The following is a 19416-nucleotide window of genomic DNA, read 5'->3' as shown; positions in this document are numbered from 1 at the left end:
GGCTACCCTTATGGAGGGGCAAGTTAGGCATCACACAAATCGTGTATGTAGCAGTCTCCTGGCATGTTTTAAACTGAAAAGGAAGCTTGGAGATTGTAACCGTCAATGAAAGAGTAGCCTGCAGAGGAAGGACTTAATCCTTTCTCTTACAGCTGTATTTTCACTCACAACTGGATCCACCAGATGCTTCTCCTTTTGGACAGATACAGAGATTAGTAGTTTGGGGGGTTCACTTTTGAGGGGCAAAGAAAGGGTTACATGTTGCCACTACTCCCTCCAAATTCTCCACTTGGACCCAGCTGTTTTCTAGTTACAAGGACACATTTGGAGGCTTTTGGCATATTTTACCTGTAGCATCTCAGGCTTCACACAAGAGAAAAGTATTGAAATTATCCAAGATTACCCCTGTTGTGATTGATATGAGCTTCCAGGTTCTCTGCACAACTAAAATTGGGTCACAATGAATGATAAACTCAGTTGCTAACTGAAAAAGTGAAATGGGTTTTAGCAGAGCTGAGTTCAAATCTCACCTGCAGTATGATCCTTTACAAATCAACTTCCCATGCAACTCCTGTTTATTACAAAGTCACATAATTCTGAATTTGAAGCCTCTTGTTCGAAAGTCCAATGTAAAGCAAAACCAACTCTTTGTCCACCCAAGGTCATGGAGAGAAAGGAGCCCTTGGACATGCACATTAACAAGTAATCTGAGTAATTGGGTAATTCTGCTTGCTGAATGCTTCCTGGGCCTCCTGTAATTTAAACACTAAATCTGTAATTATTCCAATGGAATCTTTTCACAGAAAGAATTCAATAGAAAGAATCACCATGAAGAATATATGGCTACCTTCCCATCCTCTTCATCATTTGGATAGATGACCTAAACTGAATCTTAAAATTTCTTTATTTCACATGTTGGTTTTAGCAATACCAAAATAAAATAGCTTTAATTTAAAAAATAACTATATACAATGGATTAACACAGCAAGTAAATCTTATTACACCAGGTATAGTCAGTAGAGAAACGGAATAATGCTTCCTTAAAGGGGCTCAGAATGGCTGATGGGATTTACACCTGTAAGCTACATAAATTGAGGCAAATTCACTTAGCTTGAAAAAGCTAATTTAAGGTGTTTCCCCACTTTCCCCTAAGCATGAGACACACATGCCCTGGCAACATCTTTTTTCTGCAAAGTCCCCATGAAGTCTTCATCTCATCCCCAGCCCATGACTGAGATAGCTATCAGTTGTCCTTAGCTGAACTGGTCTTAGTGTTTTCCCCTTCATTCTGACACCAGCCAAGAGCAGCTGCAAGGTGCATAAAATCTAGGTTTTGTCACCCATTATCTATGAAGGAAGCCAGGGAATTTAGCAGTGATTGGGTACAAAGTAATTACAGGCCAGGGTCTATCTGATCTGGGCTGCAAAAGACCACTAGATGACAGCAAAGAGATACAGCAAACTCTGATTATTGTCTGTCATTTAGTGGCCATCCAGAGTTTTGTGCTCCAAATCTAGTAACCCTAAAAGATGTAGTAAATTTCATGGCTAGTTTAGTTTTCTGCCAACTCAAGGATGACTTAGCAGGGGGGAAAGCCCTAAGTCATGAGGTTCTGTTCTATCTCTTCCTCTCTTGTGGCATTTATAGGTTGTGCTCCCCCCTGAGAAGCTCAAGTAGCACATTGAATGTTCTCCATAGTATTATCCTGTGTGAGGTAGTTTGGCTAAGAGATAAGACAAGGTAATTTTGTATATGGTTTTATTTGTTCTAAAATATCAGACAGTGCTATCAGCTAGAAACAGGAGATGTGGGGCTTGAAACAGTCCTGATATAACCATTGCTCTACCATTAGAGCTCATCTTTTAGTCAACGGGATTCATGCAATCCTAAACAGATTTTTGCAAAAGTAAGTTCCATTCTGATGAGTTGTACTGAGGGTAGAAAAGCATATACTATAGGTAGAAATCTAACTGTCAGGGCTTGCTAGGTTCACACCACATTTAAACTTGAATTAACGAAGTACAACTGCTTTCTTCACTTAACATGCTCTGCCAAAGAAATAAAGGTTATTGTGGTTTAAAACAATGGCCCAGTTACCACATTGTACTCAACCATTTTAGCTTCTTCTAGTAAGTTGGCAAACCCAGCCACAGGGCGAAAGTTGTAATATTTAAAATGCAAGTAACAGTCGGCACAATTTAATGATTATCTGCCAACATACATAGAAATGTAGCCTGTCAAAACGTTCTTCTTCATGGTTTTCCAGAATCTTTTCTCAATGTAAGAACATGTTTCCAGACCATTTTTGTTACGCTGCTATTATGAGTCCTCAGAAGGGGAACAAATATTTGTCATTTTAGATGTTTATAACCCACCTTAAGAGCAAATAAACAGGAAACCTCTAAAATTCTATTTCCCCTAAATAAAGATTTAGGCTGTCCGTTCCATCAAAACCACAATAGTGCTGATGTCAGGCCTTGACCGAAGGATATCTGTCTCCATGGTTACAACGACCCTTTTGTCCTTACATTAGGAAGATCTGTTTAATCTAGGGGAGTGACTCAACCAGGTCTACTAATCAAAATGGTTGTTCATGCAGAATGAGGAAATGTTTCTCTCATTCTCCTTCATTTATTCTCTGAAATAGCGGTAAATGAGACCCATCCAGCCTTGTGCTGATTTTTTTTTAGGAATGTATGAAAACAGATGAAATTCTCTTCAAGAAATCCAGACAGATAGCAACCAGACTCCAAAGACTCACCAACCACAAGAGGGTTTACCGGCTTGCATACAAAGCAATCAGTCAGTCAAGGAAGGGACAGGCAATATTTTTGGGTGCGGCCACATAAGAAATATTTACAGGAAGTTGTGGGTGCTTCAGAAAAATCCTAGGTAGGAGATGCCCTTCACAGAATGGTTCCACTTTGGAAATTTATTTAAGAGAAAAGAAACTGGTGAAGTTACTCCCAGTCACCCCTTCTCATTCACTGAGATGATGGTGACGACGATGACAATAATGATGATGATTTATTAAAAGATGCTCCTTATTCCTCCCTTCAGGAGGTAGGTTGACATACTTCTAAAGAAAGACCTGCCATGTTTCTTTTCAAAGAATGCCTGTGGGGCCCAGAGGCATTTTCCATAAATCAGGATGATACTAGAGACTTGGCTTTGCAGAACACCTGCCTCCTATTTAGTCATTTATTTGGTAATTAAGGAATCTTTAAAAATAACGCCTAGCAGGGTAGGGAATCTTGCAAGCAGCAAGAAAAAGCTGCTGCAGGCACTAAAGGATAAGCTAATTGGCTGACAGTTTGAGGGCACCTGACATGCTGATATGTGGAAATCAAACAGCTTTGGATAAAGCATTTTTTTCATTGTACTACCTCCTATTTGCTTTGCCGTGGCACTGTCAGTCTGTATTTGGGAGCATATCGAAGTAATTATATAACAGCTTTGCTACCCCAAGTAAGGTTACCAGACATCCAGCAAAAGGAGGACATGTGCTCCTTTTTGTCCTCATGTCCTCCATCTGGCAGGCATAGCCTTAAAATCAATAGAAGAGAATATGTGTAGCTCAGGGTTGAACTGTGGAGTCCTTGGGGTTCTCTGAGCTTGGGTGTTTTCTTGCCAGCGTTATATACAACATTATATTACAGCAGAAAAGAAAACAAAAGACCAGAACATCTCCTCACCAGCAATCATCATGCAGATAAGCAGAGATTAACACCAAGATTATCAGCAGACATACAATCAAGCAGTAAACAATACCCTAATCAAGGAACTACCAGAGGGAAAAAATAAAACAAAACAAAACCCCTACCCCCACCAACACGGGCAGGGCATGCCACAGTATGTAAACAGAGAGCAAACCCCACTCCATTCTAGCACTGAAGATGTTACCTAGCCCGGTAATGAAACGTTTGCAAGAAAACGACCAAGCTCAGAGAATCCCAAGGACTCCATAGCCTTAAAATCAAATATTGTCAGGCTTTTTGACTATCACTTCCTGCTCAGCTTTTCTCCCTGGCACAGCATTTCCCTAATAAGTGCTGACTGCAAGTTAACAAACTGGTTCTGTGACTTTAGTTAATTGATTAGAACCCTCCCAGGACTGGCCCAGCTGCCTGAAATTGACAAGACCTTGCTCAGTTACCACTTTTGCCTCCTAACCTGCTCTAGCACATTCCTGCAATTGAAAAACCAGTCTTTCGGATGCTGGAAAAACTAATTTCATATACATGTAGGCCTAAGTACATTCTTCTTTACCATTTTTTTTTGCAGGTTTTCACTGTAATTTTTGTTGCGGATGCCAAAAAAGTTAAATAGTTAGTGTATCCTTCTTCCCCCCCCGCCCCATTTGGTCTCCTTTCCAATTGTCCTTTGCCTGTTCAGATATCTGGTAACACTAAGCCCAAGGACTATTACAGTTCAAAAGGATAATGTGATAAAGTGTTTCTGAGTCTGATTGTTTCATTATAAAGGTTTCAATGTTTTTCTCATTTAAACACTCACTCATAGGCATAGTACATGTAGTCCTTGCTTAATGACCACAATTGGGACCGGCAACTCTGTTGCTAAGTGATGCAGTCATTAAACAAAACATTGCATGACCATGACGGACTTATGACTTCGCTTCCGCCGCAATTGTTAAGTGAGAGATCACATGACTGCAACTTGCAATTTCATGCTGGCTTCTCCATTGACTCTGCTTGTCAGAAGCCAGTTGTGAAGTATGCAAATGGTGATCATGTGAGTGCGGAGACTGCAATGGTTGTAAATGCCAGGACCAGTTGTAAAGTTACTTCTTCAGTGCCGTTGTAACTTGGAATGGTTGCTAAACAAGGCAGTTGTTAAACAAGGACTACCTATAGTGCAGGGAGAAAGTTAAGTCTACAATACTTCTTGCTGACAGCTTTCTACATGAAGGGAAGTTTTGTGTCTAAGAAATAGTCAATCTTTTGACCTTCACTCTACCTGCACTCCAAGGGATTCTATCTCTTGACTTTACTGAATGAATACATTTCTAGTGTGGAAACACAGTTCTGGTCCTGAAAATTATATGTCAATCTTAGTGGAAGAAACTGTATTTTTAGCTTTACTATTTTTTTTTCATTTTTTCAGAAAAGCATAAAAAGAGTTCAGCCGGATGACACCAAAAGCCTCCCTAATCTTGTGCTGTTTTCCAACAAGGTGCCATTGGAAGGACCTCGCCAAGCATGAAAGCCATGATCGTGATCCCCAGGTTGCTTCTGATCCCAAAGAGCAGTCACAACTATGGTTAGCGTTTTTAAGATGAAACGTACGCATTTAACATGACATGGCATGCAAACCACAGGAAATCCTGATCATCTATTCACAGCATATGTGTTCAATATGTATGATTAAAAAGCACACACACCCCTTTATTATTTCTGAAATGAGTGAAATTTTGGCACTTTTTTTGTCAAGCATTTTGGACTTGAAGTTTCTATGGTGCGGGGTACTTTTAATCATCTTTTATGACAGGTAATTAAAGCCTGGGTTAATTTCTTCTTTTGCCCACTGTTTTTAGATTTAATTTTATGTGAGACTCCTAGGGTCTGTTCATTCAGGGTATATAAATGATGTAAATAAATAAATATGTGGCTCAGCAGGATGTAGAAAATGCAACACTGGACCTACTTTCCACCTTCTTGTACTGAGTAAAGTGGAGGGCAACATTGTTTGTAAATTATCCAGATACAATCCCTAATTCTCTTTCTATAGAAATCTGAGACCACCTGGGATTTTAACTACTTTGTTCCCTATAACATTTCCCAGACCATCTATTGATTTTGTTTATAAAATTATCCTAGAGAGGCACTTGGGTATGTACTTAAGCAATTAGCATTCCTTTAGATCTTAAAGGATCTCTTCTTACATAATTAACCTATCTACACAAAGTAAAAAAGAAAAAAACATCATCTACTAACCAGGAAACATTCAATGAAATATACCTATAAAGTACAGACATTTACAAGGTGTGGTTGCCTTAGTTGTTGATTAGAAGTACTTAATGGAATTTCTTGTTGGCAGATCTCAGTTTGGCAGATTTCAAGATGTTCTCTGGCTAAAGAAGGAGAAATAGTGACTGGCATAGTTCCAAGTTCCGTGGTGATCATTTCTTCTCCCACCCTAGAGAAATTTCCCCTCTTAAGGGAGTTGACTAGAATTTCTGAAGTAGTGCCACGCATTGCTTTTGCATGTTTCTACCTCTTTTGAGTACAGTGAGACCACTAGCCAAAGGCATGGTTGACTACTGAGTTCTTTTACCTGCATAGTCACACACATCATGGATGACAAGAATAGGTAGGAGGAATACAAGCCAAGTAATCAGATTATTATCTTTGTTTGTTTGTTTAAATTTATTAGCCGCCCAACCCCAGTGGATCACACACATAAAATGATTAGTGAGACTCAAAGCATTTCAATGCTGAAGAAAAGCTGCAGTTCTTAAAATTTATTTATACATATGCACAACCAAGCACCAAGAGAAGAAGAACAAAAAGGCAGAGAGTCAGAAAAAAGATCAGGAATAGACAGATCTTGCTGGTGAGAGAGTTTCAAACTATAATGTTGTTAAATAATGCTAGATTCTGGACATAATAGTCTCCCCCTCAACTTCCTTTCCTTTCCTTTCCTTTCCTTTCCTTTCCTTTCCTTTCCTTTCCTTTCTTTTCCTCTCCCTCCCTCCCTCCCTCTTTTTCTTTCTTTCTTTCTTTCTTTCTTTCTTTCTTTCTTTCTTTCTTTCTTTCTTTCTTTCTTTCTTTCTTTCTTTCTTCTTTCTCTATGGCTGCCCATCTCAGCAAATAACTCTGGACAGTGAACAATCTTAAATTAAAAACAAGTTTCCATCATAAGTACGAAAATTAAAATACACCAGCAGCTGAGGAGAAGGTTACAATTCATGGTTGTTAATGCAACCAGGAAATGGGACTTTTCACATACAATGTCAGCTGCAGAACTTCTTTACATTATTATTCTTGCAGTTTCATTTTTACCCTACCTTTCCACATTTGAGCTTAAGGTAGCCAATGTCAGCTGCAAGGTTTGGGGAAATGGTTTGAGTACCCTCACTACTGCCTCTCCTTTCACTGTGGTCACCCTACTTTTAAACACAGTGGGACAAAGAAAGCCATTGGGAGCTTACACACACACACACACACACACACACACAAAGCAGGGGAAGGATTTTGGTTAGAAGCACTGCAAGAGATGATTGAATTAAATGAGTGTGGAATTTTGAAAAAGTTCTTATGACAGTTATTAATTAAAAAAAAACATGGAGAAGCAGATGCAGAAGCAAGGAAGGGTGTTATTGGGCTTTCTACTTAGTGGCTTGGACCAAGTACTCTGGTCTGATGCTTTCTAGAAATTTCTGGACTACAATCCCTATCATCTTTAGGTAATCATCATTAAGTAAGTGTTCATGATTTATTTTATTTTATTTATAGGCCACCCGACTCCAAAACAATTCTTTGCGACTTACAGTTAAAAACTAACTCAAAGAAAAATGCAACGGACCGGAGGGCAAAGTACAAAAACTAAGCAAAGCAAAACCAAAAAGGGATTCCACAGTCTGCCTGTCCCCAAGGCCGGGGAGAACCATTTCTTCAGCAATTTGGGAGCCACCCAAATCTTGGGGCGTGTGGGGAGATTATTCCACACACAGGAATTGCAACAGAAGTTTTGCTATTTGCATTTTCATTGTTCTGTTTTTATCATTCATATTGCTCTGCTGTTATTCTTCTCTGTTTCTTTTGTGGGCTTTTTGTTTGCTTGCTGGGTTTCTATTATGAGTGAGATTTTTCAACGGGGGAAAAAAAAACAAACCAGAATATAATCCAAGGAAATAAGTAAAATCCCACTCTCCTAGGAATTGAATTGAGTGGTAGATCATTCACATAAGAAAATCTGACTCGGGTTGGGAAGGCCGAGTTAGACTTCAGTTGATACTGATTTGATTAGGAAAATACAAACCCATATTTCAGATAAATCTTTCATCGAGTACTAAATTCTTCCTTCCTTTCCTTGTTTGGTTGCTGAGAAACAGTGGCTTTAGTCCAGTGTTTCTCCATGTGTGGAATTCAACTCCCAGAATTCCCCAGCCCCAGCATGCTGGCTGGGGATTTCTGGGATTTGAAGTCCACATATCTTGGCTGGGGGATTCTGGGAGTTGACGTCCACACATTTTAAAGTTGCTGAGATTGAGAAACACCATTTAGACTATGATGTTGGTCACTGATTTCATTACAAAAACTGCAGCTGAGAGGCCATCTATTAGGTCACTTTGTTGTTATCAATGTTGCTATAGAGATTAGAGGGGAAAGGAGGGGTGGTGCGCAATCGCAAGAGCCAGTGATGGGCCAAGAGATTTTTCTCCCTCTCCTCTCCTTCATTCTACAGTGTTCTGTAAATAAGATTGGGAGCTGGTTTTAAAAAGGGACTTTTGTAGCACGGAAATTGGATTTGGATGAAATTTCTACTTTCCAGAATAATTTCCTGCTTTTTAAAAAGACTACTAAAGAAACGTGTGTAACATGGGGGCTGCATGTCCCAACCTAGTTGCCATATAATGTCTTGGGCTACAGATAACATTACATCATGCCTACCAATGCTGACTGAGGGAAGATTGGTTTAGAGTCTGTATGCAACCATCATTTACCAACATCACCTTCACATGGTCCCTGGGATTGTTGGCCCCCTTCCAATTCTGCCATGAGTCCCTCTTTTATTATAGCCAGTTTGGTGTCGTGGTTAAGGTGCTGGCCTGGAAACCAGGAGACTGTGAGTTCTAGGCCTCCCTTAGGCGTGAAAGCCGGCTGGGTGACTTTGTGCCAGTTGCTCCCTCTCCGCCCAACCCACTTCACAGGGTGATTGTTGTGGGGAAAATAAAAGGAGGAAGGAGCATTATGTATGTTCGCTACCTTAAGTTGACCAAAAATGCATACATACTGTACATACATACATATACATACATACAAAGGATAAAATAATGATAATGATAATGTAAAATAAAGTAGATAAGAAATAAAATTAAAAACGAAGTCTGTAGCTCCTCCAGTCTGTGTCATGAGACTGCCATTTAAATTTCCCATCATGTCCTAACATGCTTTGGCACATTGTGGGAAATGCCTGACAGTGTTTGGAAATGTGCTAATGCTGCGTAATCCTGCTGGAACCATCTACTAGAACAGAGATGGGCAACTTTTCAGTAGCCCATGGGCTGCACTTACCATTGGGGGCTGCAAGAAAGAAAGTGGGCAAGGCCACATCAGAGAGACGTAGCACAGATGTATTTGGGGAGGTGTTGGGGAACTTTGTTTTTTAGTATGAAATTCTCAATTGTTTCCTCTGTTTTTGTTGTTGATACATGATGGAGGGAAGAGCCATCTTTCCCTCTGGAAATAGTCTTTACAACCTCTTGGTTGCCATATCTCAGGAGCTCCTGATGTCCCTGCTGCTGGAAAAGGGCTGTAGGAAAAACTCCAGTTTGTGAGCAAAAAATGCTGCTATGGAAGCTGAGTCCCCAGCCTTTTACTGCAAGTGCATGAGTGATGTCAGAAGGAACAGCCTTTTTTCTCTACTGCCTGGCTGGCAATGTTAAGTCAATCAAACACACATATTCCTCATGTGTTAATTTTGTATGCACATGGTATTATTGGTGTAGAAGTGGTTTACAGAGCAACTATGAAGAGAAAGATCCCTCTGTTGAAGTCTTTTCTATTCAAAATTCATCCCAGGAGAAGGATATAAAACAAGGTAAGGAAGGTGGAGTAGAAGTAAACCAAGAGAAGATGAGAATGCGGTTTATTCGCTCACACCAACCAGTTTCTGTAGGGAAAGAGGTCTTAAGGGGCTAAGTCAAGTGCTTCCCAAACAGTGGAATTTTGAGGAGGTATTTGAAGAAGCAGGGAGAGGTACATAAGTATTCTGGGAGGACCTCCAATTTCAGTCCAGTGCCGCTTTCCCTACCCTACAAGATGAAGCAAATACACAGATACACAGATTGGGGCAAGAGTGGCTTGCAATGCAGTGACATCACATGATACACACACATGCACACACACTTTAATTCAAAAGAACAAACCATCACTTGCAGCAAAATTGCTAGCTTAGTTGTTAGAAACCTTAAAATGCAGTATTTCTAAGGTAACATTCCAGTTTTTAATGTGAAATTTCATTTTAAAGTTAATATTAGTGATTTCGATTTGCTGGCATATTTGATTGTTTTGGTTCTGGTAAGTGTTAAAACACACAAACTATGTTGTATCATATGCTGCCAATTAATATTATCAGATGGGAAAAATTATAAACCTTATTGGATGTCATCTTTATCTAATACTGTTAGATCCTATGTTAATTATCATACTGTAGAAATAATAGTAGTGAAATTTTGTCTATGTTCATTCAAAAGTAAGAATGCTTGAATTTAATGGGACTTTTTCCCAGGTAAGCAGATAGAAGAATGAATTCTCCTTATCCATTGTAGTGGGAAAAAATAAACCTAACAAACAAAATGGAGACTGTACCCTTCCCTCCATCTTTTGGATATGACCAAGGTCAGACTCAATTCATCTCTTTACCTAATCCCATCAGACCCAGATTGACTCTCCCTGCCCCAGACATAGCCACCCTGCAGTCCCATCTAAACCAAAGAATAGAAGCCTCCTCACCAGCTCACAGCCCAGCCCAAGGGCAACCCTTACAAGGGAATTGCAACCTAGAAAAACCCCAACTTTCCATCTTCTTATCAGCTGATGACTTCAGCATTCCATGTCCTTAACAATGAACTTCCCCAGCTTTGCTTCCCTCCTGAAAGGCCCATTTTGCCTAACAATAGAACTCACCCCAGCTACATTGACAAGGACCTGCCTAGTTCCCTAAACTGGCCAACAAATGAGATCCCTAGAATTTCCTGCCTTGTAGCCCTCAACTTCTACACAAATCTTTGCTTTTCCATTGTTCAGGGTCCCTCTTTCTCGTAAAGCAGGCACCCAATGGTTGTTGCAATAAACATGGTTCTTCTCCTCAGTGTTGTCCTCCTTACTTTGGCAAAATTCCACATCTATGATTTGATTATGGATGAGAGGGCTGACATAACTTGTATCACTGAAACCTGGTTGGACACAGAGGGTAAGGTCCTCTTTCAGAAATGTGCTCTTCTGGGTTTCAAGTGTGACACGAGTCATGACTCCAGGGCAGAGGTGGGGATGTGGCTGTTGTCTCTGGGCACTGCCCAGACATAGCTAAATATGACACCCTCTTTGTGAAATTGGACTATGAAAATCAGTTGGGCTTTCTACCCACTTACCTTCCTCCTTCTGGTGTGGCAGCAGCCCTCCCTGAGCTTCTGGACTCTGTGGCTGAGTTGGCCATGGACTTCCCCAGGCTGATGGTCTTGGAGGACTTCAATCTGCCTTCTTAGGGCCTGGAGTCAGTGGTAGCTTGGGAATTCATGACCACCATGGAGCTGATCCAACTTATTACAGGCCCAACTTACAGCAGGGATCACACATTAAGTCTGGCACACATTAAGTCTTGGGGCAGTGGCAACATCATCTGGGGTTCAGGAATATAAACATTACTCCCTTGCCATGTACAGATCACTCTCTTTTGGCCCTAGAGTTTCCTGTAGCCACCCCCTACTGCAGGAAGATGGGGCTTATTTGACTGCCCCACCCCAGGTGACTGGTGGACCCAATAGTTTCAGGGGGAGTTTGGTGTTATTCCCAAGGCTTTAAGGCATGGTGTGGCTGAGGTCTTGGTCATGGCTTAGAATGACCATGTGACAAGAACCTTGGACTGAATCATGCCTATGTGGACTCTCTGTGATTGTGGATCCTATAGGGCTCACTGGTTTACAGAGCAGCTATGGGAGAGGGAGTGACACAAGTAATGCCTAGAGCACTGCTGAAGGAAGTCTAGAAGGGAAGCCAACTAAGCACAGGTGAGAACTTTTGTTAGGACTTACCTTGTAGCAGTTAGAGTGGTAAAAAAAGGCTTACTTCTCCACTTTTATGGCATGTGCAGATAGCCAACCAATGATTCTGTTTTGGGTCACCAGGTCCCTTATGGCTAACGAAGCCTGGGGAAGAACGCCCCTGCAGATCCACTGTGAGAACTATATCTGTCAGATAAAGTCTCTTGGATTCAGTTGGACTTCAGCTGGGAAGGTCCTATAGAGGTGCCCGAGACACCTTAGCTTGGTTATCTGGGAGGAGTTCAAGACAATCAATCCTAAGGAAGTAGACAGGGTCCTTGTCTCTGAGAGTTCTGCCACCTATATTCTGGACCTGTGCCTTTCATGGTTGGTCAAGGCCTACTGGGAGATCGCATGTGGTTCAGTCCAGTTGGTGATTAATGCCTCTTTGTGGGAGGGGGTGGTTCTATCTGCCTTGAAGGAGGCAGTAGTGGTGGTGTGCCCTCTTCTCAAGATGCCATCTTTGGACCCAATCACTTTGGAAAACTTTTGCCCAGTCTCCAACCTTCTTTTTATGAAAGGTTGTAGGGAGGGTGGTGGGGTCTCCGCTTTAGAGGGCTGTGGATGAAGCAGATTATCTGGACCTTTTTCGGTCAGGGTTCAGGCTGGGTTATAGTGCTGGGACAGCATTAGTCACTCTTGGGGTGACCTTTGGAGGGATTGGGATTCGGGTGGTATGTCCATCCTGGCTTTTCTGGATCTCTTGATAACTTTCAATACCATCGACCATAGTATCATTCTAGACTGGCACTGCGGGTTGGGAGTGGGGGACACTGTTTTGCAGTGGTTCTCCTCCTTCCTCCATGGCTAATTCCATTTGGTGTTGGTGGAGGGGAAGAGGTTTCTTTCTTTTATGTAGGATGCCTCAGGGTTCTGGTCTTTCCCTTCTTCTACTTAACATCTACATGAGATCGCTGAGTGAGATCATTTGATAGCATGGGGTGTGGATGATAGCATCATCAATATGTGGATGATACTCAGTTATACATCTCCACCCCATGCCAGGCAGGTGATGCCATTCAGGTGCTTACCCAGTGCCTAAAAGCTGTGAAGGCCTGGAAGTGGGTGAACTGGTTTACTCAACCCTGGTAAGATGGAGTGGCTTTGGGATTCCCCCCCCCCCGCCCCCCTGGGTCCAGTTAGTTGTCATCTTTGACTCTTTGATCACTCTCCTAGACAGAGTTGATGCACAATTTGGAGGTCCTCCTGAACTTGCAGCTCCTGCTTGAGAAGCTGGTGGTAACCATGGCTAGGGGGACCTTTGCACAGGTTTGTCTTGTACACCAATTGCATCCTTTCCTGGGCCAGGAGGCCTTGCTCACAGTTGCTCACACTTTAATCACCCCTCAGTTAGATTACTATAATGCACTCTACATGGGATTGCCCTTGAAGTTGGCAATTTTAACCTGGAAGTTAAAATTCGTCCAGCATGCAGTGGCACACACAATTCTGGGTGCTTCATATTTTTCTTGTGTTACGCTGCTGCTGTGTGAACTCCTTTGGCTTCCAGTTGCTTCCTGGGTGCAACTCAGCCTTATGTGGCATGGGGCCAGGTTATTTGTGGGACTGCCTCTCCCTGAGGGTATCTGCCTGTCCTGCCTGGTTAAAAGGGTGGGGATGCTCCAGGTCTCTTCCCTTAAAAATTATCACCTGGAAGTACCTTGGAAGGGCACCTTTTCCATGGCTGCCCTGACCTTTTGGAACAGCCTCGCCACGGAGATTCGCAGGGCCCCCAAATGATTAACCTTCTGGAGGTCTGTGAAGAAGCTTTGGGCTATGATGGAAGTGAGCTCAACAAATGCTAATGTGAAGTTGATGGGAGGTGGTGGCATTGTGATGGGATATGTGATGTTGTTGTGAGATTTCATGGGTTTTATTTATTTTGACTTTATGGAAAGTTGTTGTAAACTGCCTAGGATTATTCAGTATAAGATAGGCATTCATATATGTTTTCTAACGTATTATTTAAATATATGTTAATATAATCATTATTATTATTATTATATTTTTATCTTGTCTCACACACACACACACACACACGGCAAATTTACCTAGTACACCTGCCTCCTATTTTCCCCTTTTCCCAACAACAACCCTGTGAGGTGGATTGGGTTGGCCTTCATGCTTAAGGGAGGCTGAAACAGTCTCCTGGTTTCTAGCCCAGCACCTTAACCATAATAGTAAGATGAAATAACAATACAGGGGTATGTCATCCATCAAGCTTCAAATGCCATGTTATTACAATATTTTCAAGCATTTCACATCACCAGATCACCAGAATCTGTGACTGAGCTACAGATTCTAAGCACAGCTCCATGAAAATAACCAGATGTGCTTCTACACTTGAAACAATTATCTACTGCTACAAATCAAAATTGAAATAAAAATGTCACAGCTTTATATGTAATGCACATGAACATTAGATAAAACTATAAGATATTTGGTGAATAGACAGACAATTTCTGTTACATATTTGCAACAAAGCTATCAATGGGAGAAGGAGAACTTCATTTCATTGCAATGAAGGCAAGGCCACATATTAGAGCTTCTGCAATTTACAGATGATAGCTGAGAAATTGATGAATGGCTTTTTTTTTTTTTGCCCAAAGTTTTGTATTGAAAAATCTGTAAACCCCTTCTCCTGGAAATGGATGCTCACAAAGGAATACATAAATATAGAAACTTATTCCAGTGAATAATAAATGTGCACACATTGTGACTGTGCTTACTTTATGCCTGTGGGGAAATCTACCCTGGCTTTTACTTGTTTGACCCTGCAGGCATTCATTCTTTTTTTATTTACTCATGCATGGATGCTTTATGGTCCAAAGATTGCTATTTTCCCCCCCAGAAATCCAGCAACTCTGTATGGTGGGAAGAGCATTGAAAGCAAGCTGATGAAACTCACAGCCAACGCCTCAGAGTCACATAGCTTATTGAGGGACGGTGGGGGGGGCAGAGTCACTCTCTCACTCTGGCTCAGGAAGATGGAGTTGTCCTGAGGAAACAGTGGGGGCAACCAGAGGGTAGACCCAGGAATTGCCTCTGAACTGCTGTAAAGGAAAGATGGGCTATAAGTATGAAAATACCAGTGCTGCTGCTACTGTTACCACTCATAACTGTGTACAAAGTCGTTCAACTTTTTGCCATGTCTTGTAGCATTTAAAAGCCTAACAAATTGTGCATCGCAGGCTACCATCAGGGTATATGATCAGAAGTGTGTTAGCTTTTAAGGTGCTAGAAGACGTTGTTATTTTTGGTGTAAAAGGCAAACATACCTCAACATGTGGGAACTGTTTGGGGGAAGGGGTATACAGTTACACAACATACTACACTGAGATTTGGTATTATGGCTTCAGTACATCATCCACACACAACCTTGGGGTATCATGATAGGCACAGAGCTCTTCTCTTTATTTCATCTAGTCATCTTATATTTTCCACTTGACTGTATTTTCCAAGGAACCATGAAAGCCTTGGAAAGTTTTTCAGGAACCCTCAGTAAAAACCACAACTATCTTGAAAGATAAGTTCCACCATTAGCGATCTTCCCTGGCTGCCACGGAGAAGTATTGGGTCATGAAGAACACATGAAGCTGCCTTGTACTGAATGAGACCATTGCTCAGTACTGTATACTGTGACTCCAGTGTTCTGTCAGTGTCCCAGCCAGAAACCTTTCCAAGTAGTATAATTTGAGATTCTGGAGACTGAAAGAGACAATCTTCTTTGGGCAAATCAATAGCTGTACCATCAATGCATCCAATAAAAAATATTGAGGAGGGGGTGGGGGAGGATAATAGAGGACGTATGAGGCCCCTTCCTACTGTATATACTCATATATAAGCCCATCCATAGATAAACTGAACCCAATTTTGGGGGTATATTTTGGAACCTAAAATTCTCAGCTTATCTGCAAGTATATATGGTATTTTAAATTAGTAGTTTTAAACATACTTTATTGTTGGTCCATCTAGTATCTTTGCATCTATTTCAGCTAGCAGGGGTTCTCCAGAGAATCAGGCAGCAACCATGGTCTTTCCAATTACCAGTTATCTGATACTTTTAAGATGCCATGGATTGATGAGACCATAGATGGTTTAGTATTCACTCTAGAACTACCTTTCCTACCCTGATACTCTTCAGGTGTATTAGGATTACAAGAAGGTCTAAGTCCCAAGACACTGCTGAGCACAAAAAGGTAGCCTTGAAACATTCTCCAGAAGTCTTTGCAAGTATGGATGGAAGTATAGTAAACAAATCTAAGAAGAAAAGATTCTTCAAATGGTCAGGGGCTGCCATTAAAGTATAGACTCAAATTTCTGATTTATACGATTCTATCTTGCCATAAATCTCATTCATGTTTCCAGCTTATCATTTGGATACAGGAACGAGATGATTGAGAAAAGGCAACAAGGTTCTCCCCCATCCCCAGTGGACACAGACCGTACTGTGAAACAACAGAGGAGCTCTCCCTTTTCAAAATATCACTGAGCCAGAGAACCTTCACTTTTATGTATACACATGTGTGCATGCATGTACACACATATTAAAAACAAGGTGTTTGCACCATCACTACCAACAAAAAAAGATTTGATTTAGTATTGCTCTCCAGAAAGTCAACCAATTATTTTTTTCATAATTCACTAACTTTTTCTTAATCTTACAATACATTTTTAAAAAGTGGGTACAGTAGAGACAAAGCAAGTAAAATCTGATCCCTCTTCCAATGTGCTAGTTTACATCATATACTGTAGGTGTTACCAGAAAACCTCTGCTTCACTTCATCTCATTTTCTGCTTTCTTTCTTGTCCATCAGTGGAAACTACCATTATGATAATCAAGGGGAGGGAGGTTTAAAATCAGACTAATCCTTCTGTATGCGTTCAGAAAAGCTAATGATTCTCTATTATGCCGAGATTACAATCATCTGTTGCTACTGAAGTTCCATTCATTGAGCTGTTCTTGTTATTTTCTTAACAGGAAGTAAACTGCAAACAAATGGAGATGGCTGGGGAGCCCCCCCCCCCCCCCCATATCAAAAAGAAATGCAAAGGGAGTAGAACTTAAATATTTGGAGAAAAGCCTTTACAAAATGAGGTGAAGTCTACCTAACAAAATGTGAGTTTACACCAAGGATGTAACTGTCCTTAAATATTTCTTACTACCCCATTCAACCATGTAATGTGCATAATACATATCAAAACCTTCACTGTCTTAATAATAATCACTTGCCACACACCTGCAGCCACAGGCTTGTTATTCTGGAGTTGTCCCTGGATTTCATGTTAGGAGCATAGACTCAAGAGGCTTTCAGAAAATGCTTTTATTTGACATTTCAGAATACTATTTACTGTTGGGAATTCCTGTAGTGTATTTCACCATCTCTTCCTTCCTTTCTATTTTCATATGTACATAGACCAACAATCTATTTCACAGGGCAGTTGTAGAAAGAAAACAAGGGAAGACTCCCCATTCACGCCATCTTGGGCTCTCAGAGAAAAGGTGGGTTATAAATGCAAAGAGAGGGAGAGATGGAAGAGCTGCAGAGTGCCTTTTCAACAGGAGGGCTAGGAGCCTCCATAGAGATACCTCTGGAACATACTTCAATAAGTTGAACTATGAGTTCCGCACATAACAACATCTGTGGCTCAAGGGAGGAAGAGTCCTCCTGTAAAATCAGCCTGACTCCCCCATTAAAAGCATCTCCTTTTCCCAAAGGGCACTCCTTAATTCAGACACCCTAGAACTGAGTTGCATTTATTATCTCATTCCCCGTTGTCCTTTTAATATAATCCCCCCATCTTTATAACAGCACTCAGTTTTCAATCTAAAAAAAAAACAACCTTAGTTCACCCATACACCCTTTAAAGCTTTTTGCGGGGTGGGGGGTGGGTGGGAATCAGAAGTGCTATTGTGCTTCTCATACATATCCTTTGCCCCTGCCTTACTCTCTGGGAGGTGGTGAATGTTGATGCTTAATAGAGGGTGTTTTCAGCATCCTCTTCCTTTAATATTATTTTCATTCTGCTTTCAGCATTTTATTTTTGTTGCTCATATATTTTTTATTATTAGTTTTACACTATCCAAAGAATGTCATTTACTGGACAACTAATGATGCAACATGTAAAAAAAATAAACAAATAGACAGATACATGAGGCAAAAAGAAACCCTATCTGAGATAGAGTTCTCCACCCTACTCCAAGCCATATTTTGTGGAAATAAAATGTGTTCTATTAAATGGAACTTTCAAAGCTGTCCTTAACATTGCAGCTTTGCTATAATAAAACACTGTGAATTGCCTCCCTCAACATGATGCACAAATGTCAAAATCTCCACTTGGGGAGAAGAACCCTGGGCTTTGCTTGACTGTGTGTAGGAACACTCTTAGACTCAATGCTAGCAGCTTTCATAGAAAGCTCTTGATTTGCTGCTTTCTTTGTGAGTGGGCAAATGGGATAAAAATAAAAGAAACTCACCAGGTTTTCTGGGGCAGGGAGGGTTTCCCCATTAAAATCTGAGAGATGCATCTTCATGTCTTGGTCTGCATCTCGTTCTTTTTCCAACTAGAATCTCTGCCCAGCTGCAGCTGTAGTCTTATTTCACCTCCTTCTCTTCCTCTCCACCTTCACTGTCTGTGTCTGCCTCAGCTTTGAAAAATGTGTGTGCATTTTTTTTCAAAGGGACTTCTCTCTCCCCCTTCATGTGTGTATATGTGATTGCGTCAAGCCCGTTGCTTAGATACCACAGTACTATTCCAGTTTGAGGCTTTTCACTCTAGAATTACTGTCTGTCTCTTCTCTCATTCATGCCAGTCAGTTAGCCCTGGATGCTACCTCCCACTAAGTCATCACCCTGAAAAGACCTGAAAAAGAAGATGCTTTGAACAAGGCTGGGTCCTAAACCCTGCCAGATTTCACTCTGCTTCCCACAAATAAAATTTCAGGTGTGAGAAGGCAGGAAAAGTTCTCCCTGGATAGTCTGCACATCCTCTGACACTATTTGGATAAATAGACAGACTGCTCTGTCACATTTGGATTTCCATGTCAAGGTTCAGTTCAACTCTTCCCTAGCCATACTCAAGAGTTATTTTGGTTTCTGAATGCTCTAGTTATATTTGTTTGATCTGCAATAGGTGGTTTTTTAATAGTTTTGAAACTGGAATGGCATTTGCACTTTTGGTGAAAGATATGCCTGAAAAAACATGGGCAGTTGTTTTCAGCAAGCTAAAATATAGGTTATCAGTCAGATTTTGCATGAAATGGCAGGCAATTCACTAACTGGCATTTTAGTCATCTATGTATATGCACCAATAGGGATCTTCACCTGAGGCAAGATATTAAGTCCTGGAAACCCTGAGGAAAGGTCTTGAAAAGTAACCACAGGGTCACAGAATGTTAAATTTAGGGAAG

Source organism: Python bivittatus, unplaced genomic scaffold (genome assembly GCF_059951505.1).
Source record: "Python bivittatus isolate LINGU-HERP-01145 unplaced genomic scaffold, Pbiv_v1 ctg000690_np1212, whole genome shotgun sequence".
Lineage (NCBI taxonomy): Eukaryota > Metazoa > Chordata > Lepidosauria > Squamata > Pythonidae > Python > Python bivittatus.
The sequence above is the reverse complement of the archived record's forward strand: the minus strand, read 5'-3'. Positions refer to the sequence as shown.